This window comes from Nothoprocta perdicaria, unplaced genomic scaffold (genome assembly GCF_003342845.1).
Source record: "Nothoprocta perdicaria isolate Ctin4 unplaced genomic scaffold, notPer1 scaffold_311, whole genome shotgun sequence".
Lineage (NCBI taxonomy): Eukaryota > Metazoa > Chordata > Aves > Tinamiformes > Tinamidae > Nothoprocta > Nothoprocta perdicaria.
The window spans coordinates 216,560-225,593 of NW_020455546.1; the positions used below are offsets into that span (position 1 = coordinate 216,560).

Below are 9,034 nucleotides of genomic sequence, written 5' to 3' on the forward strand. Positions count from 1 at the left end.
TAGACTCAGCCTATGCTCTTGGACCCCAGGCCTGCGGTTGGGCTCTCAGCAGGGAGCTCTGCAGCAGTGGGGCTTGGCAGAGCGGGCGCAGCGGAAGGGACCGACCTTTGGCTCCCAGCAGGGCCAGTCCCTGCCAGGACTGAAGGAACACACCAACGAACAGCAGTAAGAATCCCAGAGCTACTGCTGCTTTTCCATCGGTGCCAACGTGGTGTTTCCTACGGCACTCAGTAACGGGGGGTGCTGGTGAGCAGGCAGCGATGTGAAATGATCCCGCGCTGGGGCGTCGCTGGAAGCTCTTCACATCGCTCTGGCTTCACACATCAAACGAACTTGCGTCGGTGGCTCGGTGTATTGACAGCAGCAACGGCCTCCACAGCTGCCTCGTACGGTGTTCCCGCACGGGGGAAATACGACGTTGTCCCAAATAAGCCCGCAAGGTCTCCTCCCCTTCGGGCATTAGCAATAGGAGGCCCCTGTAAGAAGCTGGGGTAGGAGATAGGGAAGCGTGGGGTCTCCACAGCGCGTCTTCTCCTGGCGTCCCACTGCAGGGCTTTCTTCTGYATCCCCCGCTGGAGCCAGGAGCTGCCTGGCCTTGGAAATGTCTCATTTGGCCCCATTTCCTTCTTGCAAAACACTGGGGGACAGAAAGGAGAAACACGGATAGCTCTATTCCTGCCGCCCTCGGCCGGCTCGGCTGCAGAAGGCCCGGGGGAACAGGAAGGTTTTCCGGGGCTGGTTGGAGCAGCCGGGCGGTGAGGAGCCCTGCCAAGCTGCCGGCCCTTCACGAGCAAGGCCTGGTTTTGGACCAGTAAATTAAGGAGGTTGGAGACTCTGGAAACGGGCGAGCACCACACAGCGACCCCCGTGGGAGGCAGCTCCATGAGCTCCCGCTCTGCCCATGGCAGGGGCCTCCCTCGGCGCCGGCCCCTTCGGGCGAGCGGGATTGGGTCTCCGTGGAATTTGCCCTGAATAACGAAGCCCATGCAGTGCCCACCTTGGAGCCTGCACTAACTTGTGCTGCTGCTGCGTCACGGCAGGCTTTCCAGGCACCTGCCTCTGCTTCCTTCCCCCTGGGCCTTCCTCAGCCTCTTCCCTTCACATTTCCCTGTATTTCTCCAATGCTCTGCCTTAGGCCCTAGCCTGCAGCTGCTGCCCAACAAGCCAAGCCCTCCCTCCACACGTGTGTCCTCCTGGGGGCCTGAGRCACCGGGTGAGGAGCGCTGGGTTGGCTTTTATGGATTAGGGGTGGGCTGAAGGACCCCCTCAGGGCACCTGTATCCCTTTAGGGGTGAACTCTGCATTTSTTTTGATGAAAAGAAAACAGAGACGAAACAGGAGACCCCTCTGCACATGCACAGCTCACGCGCTCTGCCCTCGCTGCCCTGCAGTGTCTTCTAGCTCTGGGGGGCAGTAACGTTGCTGCTCCGCTTCCTCCCTTCTCTGGCTATTTCAGGCTCAGAATAGGTGATTGCTGGCAAAGGTTTGGCATGGAGGAAAAAAGTGCTAGCCTGCAGCCATCCATCCAGCAGCGGGGCTTGTCTCTCACTCTGGGCTAAATGCCTGAAGGCTTCGCCTTGGCCTTGGCCCACGTGGGCCACAAAGAAACTCTCTTCACCGTTACGCTCTTCTCCAAGATGGAAACGGCCACGCTTCGAAGGACACTGGGGCGCACTCTGAGCCGATGTGCAGAGCTGCCTTCCCCTATCGCTGCCTCCACGTGCTGCTGCCTAAATCCAGGCACTCCATGCCTAAGCCCTGGGCCAGGCCTGGGCCAAAGCACCATTTACGTTGGCCTTGGCAGCCTGAAYGCACCGGTATTTACACAGCAGCCCCACAGATCCCAGGGGTCGCCTCCGCAGGTCACGTAAGCCAACGGAGCTTTAAGTTATTGGAGTCTATGCCAATTTATAGCAGCTGAGACCCTGCTGGAAAGTTTGCAAGGCCTCGGAAATACTGCAGCTAAGACTAGTCTTGGTGTTCATTTCTCTTACACAGTGTTAAATAGATGTTTCTATSAAGTGAGTCTGTGTGACAGTGTATCAGGGGGACAATCCATTTCTTGGGCAYTGACTAAAATACAAGAAAAAAAGGAAATAAAGGAGTGCAAAGAGAGCTGTAAATAGTTCAGTTAAGCAAAGTAGGSCTCTCTGTCTTTGCTTTGAAAATGGATTTTTTTTTGCCTTAACTTTTAAGCCTTAACTTTAACTTATAATCTTTTTCCTGTACAACTATGTAATTTTAAATATGAGACAATATTATTTCCTGTTCAAATTGGCAAGAATAAGCCACGTTATAAAAACCTGTGATCATGACTGGGTTTAAATACAGCACAGCGGTGTCTGAGCCTGTGCACATGTGCATACACACACACAGAATACGTTTAATGTATAGACCCATATTTACATAGAACATGCCAACTGCATGGTCCCTTTTCAGAATATGAAACAGATTTTTTCAACACGCTTCTAATGATTTTAAAATAATTTTGCAGTAAGTATAATGAAAAGCTTACTTAGAAGAACATCTTATTAGAAGTCCTTAATTAGGCATGTGATGGCTGATCTTCTTCCAGAATTTTCTTTCAGTTGTGTGCATACAATTCTTAAACTTCCATGCTTCATTTATAACCAAATGGTAGCTTGGATGAAAGAGTCCACCTGACAACACAAAGATGCAAACCTAAGGATTTAACCATAAGGTTAAAAACATTATTTTGCCATCTACATTATTAACTTTTTTTTCTTTCAATAAACAAATAGTAACAAATACTAACAATAAATCCTTGGACTTGAACATATTAAATCCATTTTCTTATGTAAGAACAGTAAAGGCAACACAGATTTATCGTACCACGCCATAATCCAGCAACAGGGCACTTAGTGGAATATACATGGAATAGGGAATGCTCATTAGCTGGGATGATGATGCAAAGCTGAGAAGGACATGCACGTATGTTGGAGGACAAAATCAGAATTTGAAATGGTCTAGGCAAACTGGAAGACAGCAGTATGAAAAATATGTTACAATTAGTAAGGACAAGTGTGGGAGCCTCAAGGCTCTGCATCAAACGGGAGAGGAAGCACAGGGGTTGATACGGGGAGAAGCTGGGGGAAATGCTGGGGCTCCTGCCCCTAGTGTCCCTGTCCAAGCTAATGCATCGTGAGGATGCGGCCTTGGTAAAGGTGAGTCATGAGGACATTAGATTAAAAAGAGCCAAGAAATCACATGAGAAAGAAGTTTACAGCAAGATGAAGAACCAAAGACATCACAAACAGGCAACCAAGAGATACTCTTCCTTGCACTGACGCATCATAACCTTGATTTAGGTAAATACAAAAGATAATGCTTTTTTTTCCCCTTGCACTGCTAAGTAACTAGACAAGAAATCCAAGGGTGAGAAGAGCATTGATTTGGAAGATGAAAGGAATGAAAAGGCAAACAGGAAGAAGAGAGAAACTAGTTGGCACAGCCTTGAGAAGACAACCGAGGGTCACTTCCAGGTGATTCATCACTCACCTCAAATCCTGCTACATTCATCCCAAACCTGCAAGGAAATCTTGCTCAAATCTGCCCCCAAAAGTCTGATAAAGCTCAACTCTGTGCTGTGRGACCACATCTCCAAGGAAGTTCCTGAGTCAGGAAAATGGTATTTGAAACTAAAATAGCAGCTTGGCATATTCTAAGTTGCTCCCAAACTATTCTTCAAGAATTTGCCTGCCATCTAATCATCCTTTACTGAAAGGAAATGCAAAGCAAGGCTGGGGCTTACTCTTTGTGTGAGTTTCCGTAAGGAAATGAACTGGGATTCCTGTTGTATTAACAAATGCACTTCCCCTGCCTGCACTTCCCAGTTTACCCCAGCTCTGAAAATCTGCTACAAAGCACTAGTGACAGGGTAGCATTCTCACACAGTACCAAAAGCTTAAAGAAAGGAGAYTGACAGCTTCCTGCCATGCCCCCTCTAACTCCGATCCTTTTTTTTTATTCTTTCCTTTTGTATGAATCTTTTCTCTGTACATAAAACTTCCAATTTTATCAAAGATTTTTGATACTGGGTCTTAAACCACCCACTAGTAGAGCACCCAAACAGAGTATAAATCTTCTGGCTTCTGTTTAAAACAAAGTAAAATCCACAAGGGTGTAGCAAAAACAAGCAATAAAGACTAAAAGGCAAATCTAGTATTTAGTGTTAAAAAGTACCCAAAGCCTGATGATTTTCAGGCCTTTCCTGTTCATCTTTAAAGGACAGTTGTTAKCAAGTTTACACTGATAAATATTCTATATAAAACTCTGGATTCTGAGGCACTTAATTAAAACTTCTGGCTCAACTAGTTGGAGGTTCAGTTCAGCAAGTTCCCTGAAGTGGCAACCCTAAAAGAAGGCAAAAAGAGAGAGTAACTCTGCACTTGAAGCTGGACTCCTAGCCCACATCCCTACCCRAAATGATCTCATCTGTAGATATTTACACGTGCTGAGGGAGGGAGACAGGGCCCCTACTTGGTCTGGGCACATGTGTCCGTCTCTTTGTGGTGGAGACACGTGGCCAGACAAATTGGCTGCAGAGGTTTTCAAAAGGGACCTCATCTCACTTGCCACACGCAATTTTCAGCTCCAGCTCAGTCTGCCCTTAAACCCTACCTCTCTTCATGGACCTTTTGGGGGTCTTGGGTCGTTTGCTGTGGACACTCTGCACAGCAACCCGTATAACTGCTGGTAATAGATGATGTAGATGCAAAAACCCAGAGCAAATGTGTCTACTCAGACATGCACCGACTGATGTAAATCCTGATTTGATCGTTCCTCGGAGATGAAGGTGAACTACTAACCTGTTTCAGAAAATGCATATGTAAGAAATATATATATGAGAAAAAAATGTGTTTGAAAGCTTAATTTACACTGAAACTCACAGCAATCTTATAATTTAGTTCCCAATGTTTTGYTCAAAGTAACCATGTAAAAACTATAGTACCTGTAATATAAGATTTTTATTGACACCTATGAAATCTACTGCCTGCAAAATACAAGACTCTGATGCTGACACACTACTAGTTAGAAAAGAAGAGTTAAATATTATAAGCCTGGCTTTGTGACACATKTAACAAGATTTTAGTGCCTTAATAAAAGTAGACTATCATTATCTTTCTCTTACAACTTGTGATTGGATTGATATATTTTTGAACATCCTAAGGAGAAAGAAAGAGTCAAATGGAATAATAAATTAGCTGCTCTTTGTTCCTTTCACTGTATTTTTAAATCTGGAAACTTCCTCTGTTTTGAACCTACATCTGAACGACAGTTATTTAACTTACCCTCATTGGCAGATTGCTATGTCTTACAACACTTAGATAACCAGGGGAAGCTTTTCATTAAAATTAGTAACATCACCAAGATTTCTCATTTGGTTTCGTTGTGAAACACCATAATAAATCAGAAGTCCACCAATACTCCACTAAAATGATAAAAAAAAACAGGTTACAAGCTAAACCAGAATATTTTCRCTTGCATTTCTAGGTGCTTTGGGGAATGGTTTGATCAAATTTTCTTTCTTAATATAAAAGAGGGGCACAATATCTTCAAGTAAACACAACGACCTTTTTAAGTGAAAAGGAYGGAGAGTGGATTGCACAAAGTAGTTAAAAGATACCAGAGCTGCCCATCAGGGAGTGATCCCCTTCCTYTGAAGGGTTAATTTGTAAGGAAAAAGCGTTAATGAGATGATAACAACCAAAAGATGCCCATTTGCAGAGCTACTCACTTGGTCATCCAGTGGAAACAAAATAAAACACAAGCTGCTGAAGCCTGGATGTTCACTTCCCATTAGAAAATGGAATTGCGGCTAAGCCTTTTGGAGTGCCTGCTCCCCACAGACTCACAGGATGGCTGAGGTTGGAAGGGACCTCTAGAGATCATCCAGTCCAACCCCCTGCTCCCGCAGGGACACTCARAGCACGGGGCACAGRGCGGCATCCAGGCAGGGCTTGGTTGCCTCCAACTGCCTAAGTGTCTTTACAATAGCTTAAAAGAACCCTAGGACTTTGGAAGGTGGATGGCACTGCTGGAAGGTGACAGAGCCACCAGCCAGTGTCTATGAGCACGGCCTTGGCCATTGTGCTCACGCTTGTTGTCCTCTCTGGGTGGAAGGTGCAAGGCACTAATTGAATCAAATACTGCCGGAACGCGGCCTGGCTTGTTTTACTTCACCAAGATGCTCCCTGGGGAGCAATAGGTGTGGGATCAAACCGACTGGAGGTGAGGATGGAGCTAACTCCCATTCTTGCCTCATGCTCTCTACCAGCTGGCAATTACAAAACAGTTAGTCCAGAGATGCTTAAATGAAGGCTACGAGCAGATTCCCGCGGGATGGCCTGTGGAGTGCTCTTTTTCCACGTTTGTCTGTGCACCCTGGCTTTGGGAAGCTCAAAGCYGGGACTAGTTCACCCGGAGCGGGCAGCAGCCTTCGGAGGCAGGCCCGGGAGCGCCGCCCCTACAGCTGGGCACGAGCAGCAGGACCGCCCGGTGTCTGTGTGCCCAGAAGGGCGGGCAAACACCAATCCCTCACTGCACCCTGACTTGGGTAACAACCTGAGGAACAGCCCTAATGAGACAGGTAACGTAACAAGAGGCATCAGATGAAAGAGGAAATATCTGCTGGATCCATCCAGCCTGTCACTCGCTGCTGAGTGTAACTGCAGGTAACTGCACGTGTTCCTGAGGTAACTGCACGTGGTCGCGGCAGTGTGGGGGATGCCAGGACTGCAGGGCCCGCCTGAACGTAACCACATGACACCAAGCAGAGCCAGGCAGTCCCCATGGTCTGAATGAGCTGTGCTGCAAAGACTCTTAGCCATGGAAAACACATCCACACCAGAGCAAAGCTGATGGAGCCGGCATGTTCCTTATCCCACGTGGTCTCCTTTCCCATTAGAAAAGCTGCTTAGCTACTTGCAGAGGCAAGGCTGCACATTTGGGGTTTTTTTTTTGCACTTTGCTCCAGTTTAAACCTTCCCAATGACACTGTTGTTACTGCTCAACCAGCGAACCCTGGAGSGGGAAGATGTGAGAGGCCTCGTTCCTCTTTCAGACTCATGACCCAGCGCGCAGCCAGAGGCTACAGCAGCTAACAAGAAAGTGACGCAAGCGCAAGTTGCTTTCAGCATAAAATTCACCATTCATTGAGGAGCTGCAGCCCCTGGCCAGACAGTGCGGTTAGCCACAGGCTGCTGGAGCCTGGGACGTGGCTGGCGAGCACAGGACATGAAAGGCTCGGGAAGGAAGCCCTCTAACTGCGAGGAGGCCAGCAAGGTCCATCCAGGCCAGCCTCGTGGGGAAGGAAGTCTTCTTTCCCTTGGAACTCATTCCTCTCTTGCGCACCCCCGGGCAGAGAATAACCAGGTATGGGCAGTGCACTCAAAAACCTGGGGGCAGAAAAACTGAGAGCACCCACAGAGCCCCACGTGCTCCCATCCCCTCACTATGGGCGACGCCACCRACAGCACTGCGCTTTCAGGGCAGATGTTCCTGCACTTAATAGCTGAATTTTCAGTGCTGTCCTCTGCTCCAAATCAATCAAAATCACAGGCAAAGGGCACAAAATTAGCGCAGAGGCACAGGGTTCAGCCCCATAAATGACATAAGCGAGGCTGCTGGGACCAGCCACGTAGGCAGAAAGTTGGAGTCTCTTCCAGCTGACCACCCTATGCCTCCCCATCCTGCAGGCCACATATATGGTCTATGTGTATTGATTACTTTGCACACTTCTTTAGTGTTTGCACACATCCCTCCACCACTGTCACTACTTTAAGGAAAAAAAACTGGCCTGCTGCCCCATCAACTCCAACTGTTTTATCAAAGAGAGTGAACACGTGTTGTAAATCTTTGGGTGAGGACACTCCTATTGCTGAACTGTCATCCTTGTCGTTCATCAAGACCAGACAGCCCCATAACGAGCACGAGGAGCCCACTGTAGCTTCAAGGACGCCCCCATCTCCTCCCCTCCTCACCAATCAAACCTGCTCTGTGCRACTGCTCACCTCCCTCTCCCCATTTTACACACTTTACAGCCCGTCAGCCACTTTCACCCCACACCAGCCTTACAGGAGGGCAAAAATCTCAGCTGCTGGAGTCTTCCTTTACCTTTCTCTGCAGACTTGCATGCAGTTCAGACGCCTGCTCCTCTTTCAACACTGTTCTCTGGTCTACAATCCTACTCCTTGACTCTGCCCTCCTTAATTTACTACACACAGCCCAATCCCTCCACCGGGTTTGGTTTTGGTAGCTTAATGAGACAAACACTCGCACTGCGCCCCTGTGAATAAGCCCTGGCCTTTTCCTGGCCTTTTCCTCCCGGCCGCTCTTCCGCACAAGCTCCTCTTTGTGGGAGGCCCTCACTCCCTGGCGAAGCGGGGCCCAGGCGGCGCCCCAGGACCGTCCAGGAGCGCTAAAACGCCGCAAGTCGACCCGGGCCACAGAACCGGACACCGGGCGCGGGGATTTCGGCGCGGGCCCCGTTATGGCCSCTCATGGCCCCCCGAGCCCGCCCCGGGCGCCGCCGCCACCGCCCTCACCCGGGGCCACAGGCCGCAACGGCCGTAACGGTCGCCCCGGGGCAGCCACTTCCGGCCGCCAGGCACCCACCCCCTCGCTCTTCCCCCAGYCCCCAGTGCGCGCCGCCATTGGCTGCGGCCGCACGGCGCGTCACGGCCTCGAGGGCGCTGATTGGCTCTCGCGGAGAGGCTTCGGGGCGGGGCTTGGCCGCTGTCGCCSTGGCGACAGGCCCCGAGGAGACGGGCAACGGCCGCCGCCGGCGTCACGTGGGGCCCTCGCCGCGCTCGCGGATTGGCCRGCGGCCCGGGGACGGGGGCAGGAGGCGCCACGTGACGCGTGGCCCCGCCCCTCCGTCTCCGCCGCTCTTTCTTCCTCCGCGGCGCGGCGCGGCGGGGCGTGTCGCGGTCTCCGATTGGCCGTCGCCGTGGCGACGGGGCGGGCGGGGGCGTGCCGCGGGCGCCCATTGGCCGTCGCCGTGGCGACGGGG

At 50.3% G+C, this 9,034-nt stretch overlaps 1 long non-coding RNA gene across 2 annotated transcripts; it reads right to left on the reverse strand.

The window, feature by feature from the left end:
• Positions 1 to 302: 302 nt before the first annotated feature.
• On the reverse strand, positions 303 to 8,490 carry LOC112950221. 2 transcript variants are annotated; one of them, XR_003249981.1, is made up of 6 exons: positions 8,137 to 8,490; positions 5,313 to 5,452; positions 4,642 to 4,829; positions 3,520 to 3,633; positions 2,516 to 2,682; positions 303 to 637 (listed from the first exon to the last, which is right to left on the reverse strand). It is a non-coding gene; the product is annotated as an uncharacterized LOC112950221 (long non-coding RNA). The 2 variants fall into 2 exon arrangements; XR_003249982.1 differs by lacking the exons at positions 3,520 to 3,633; positions 4,642 to 4,829; positions 5,313 to 5,452.
• Positions 8,491 to 9,034: the final 544 nt, after the last annotated feature.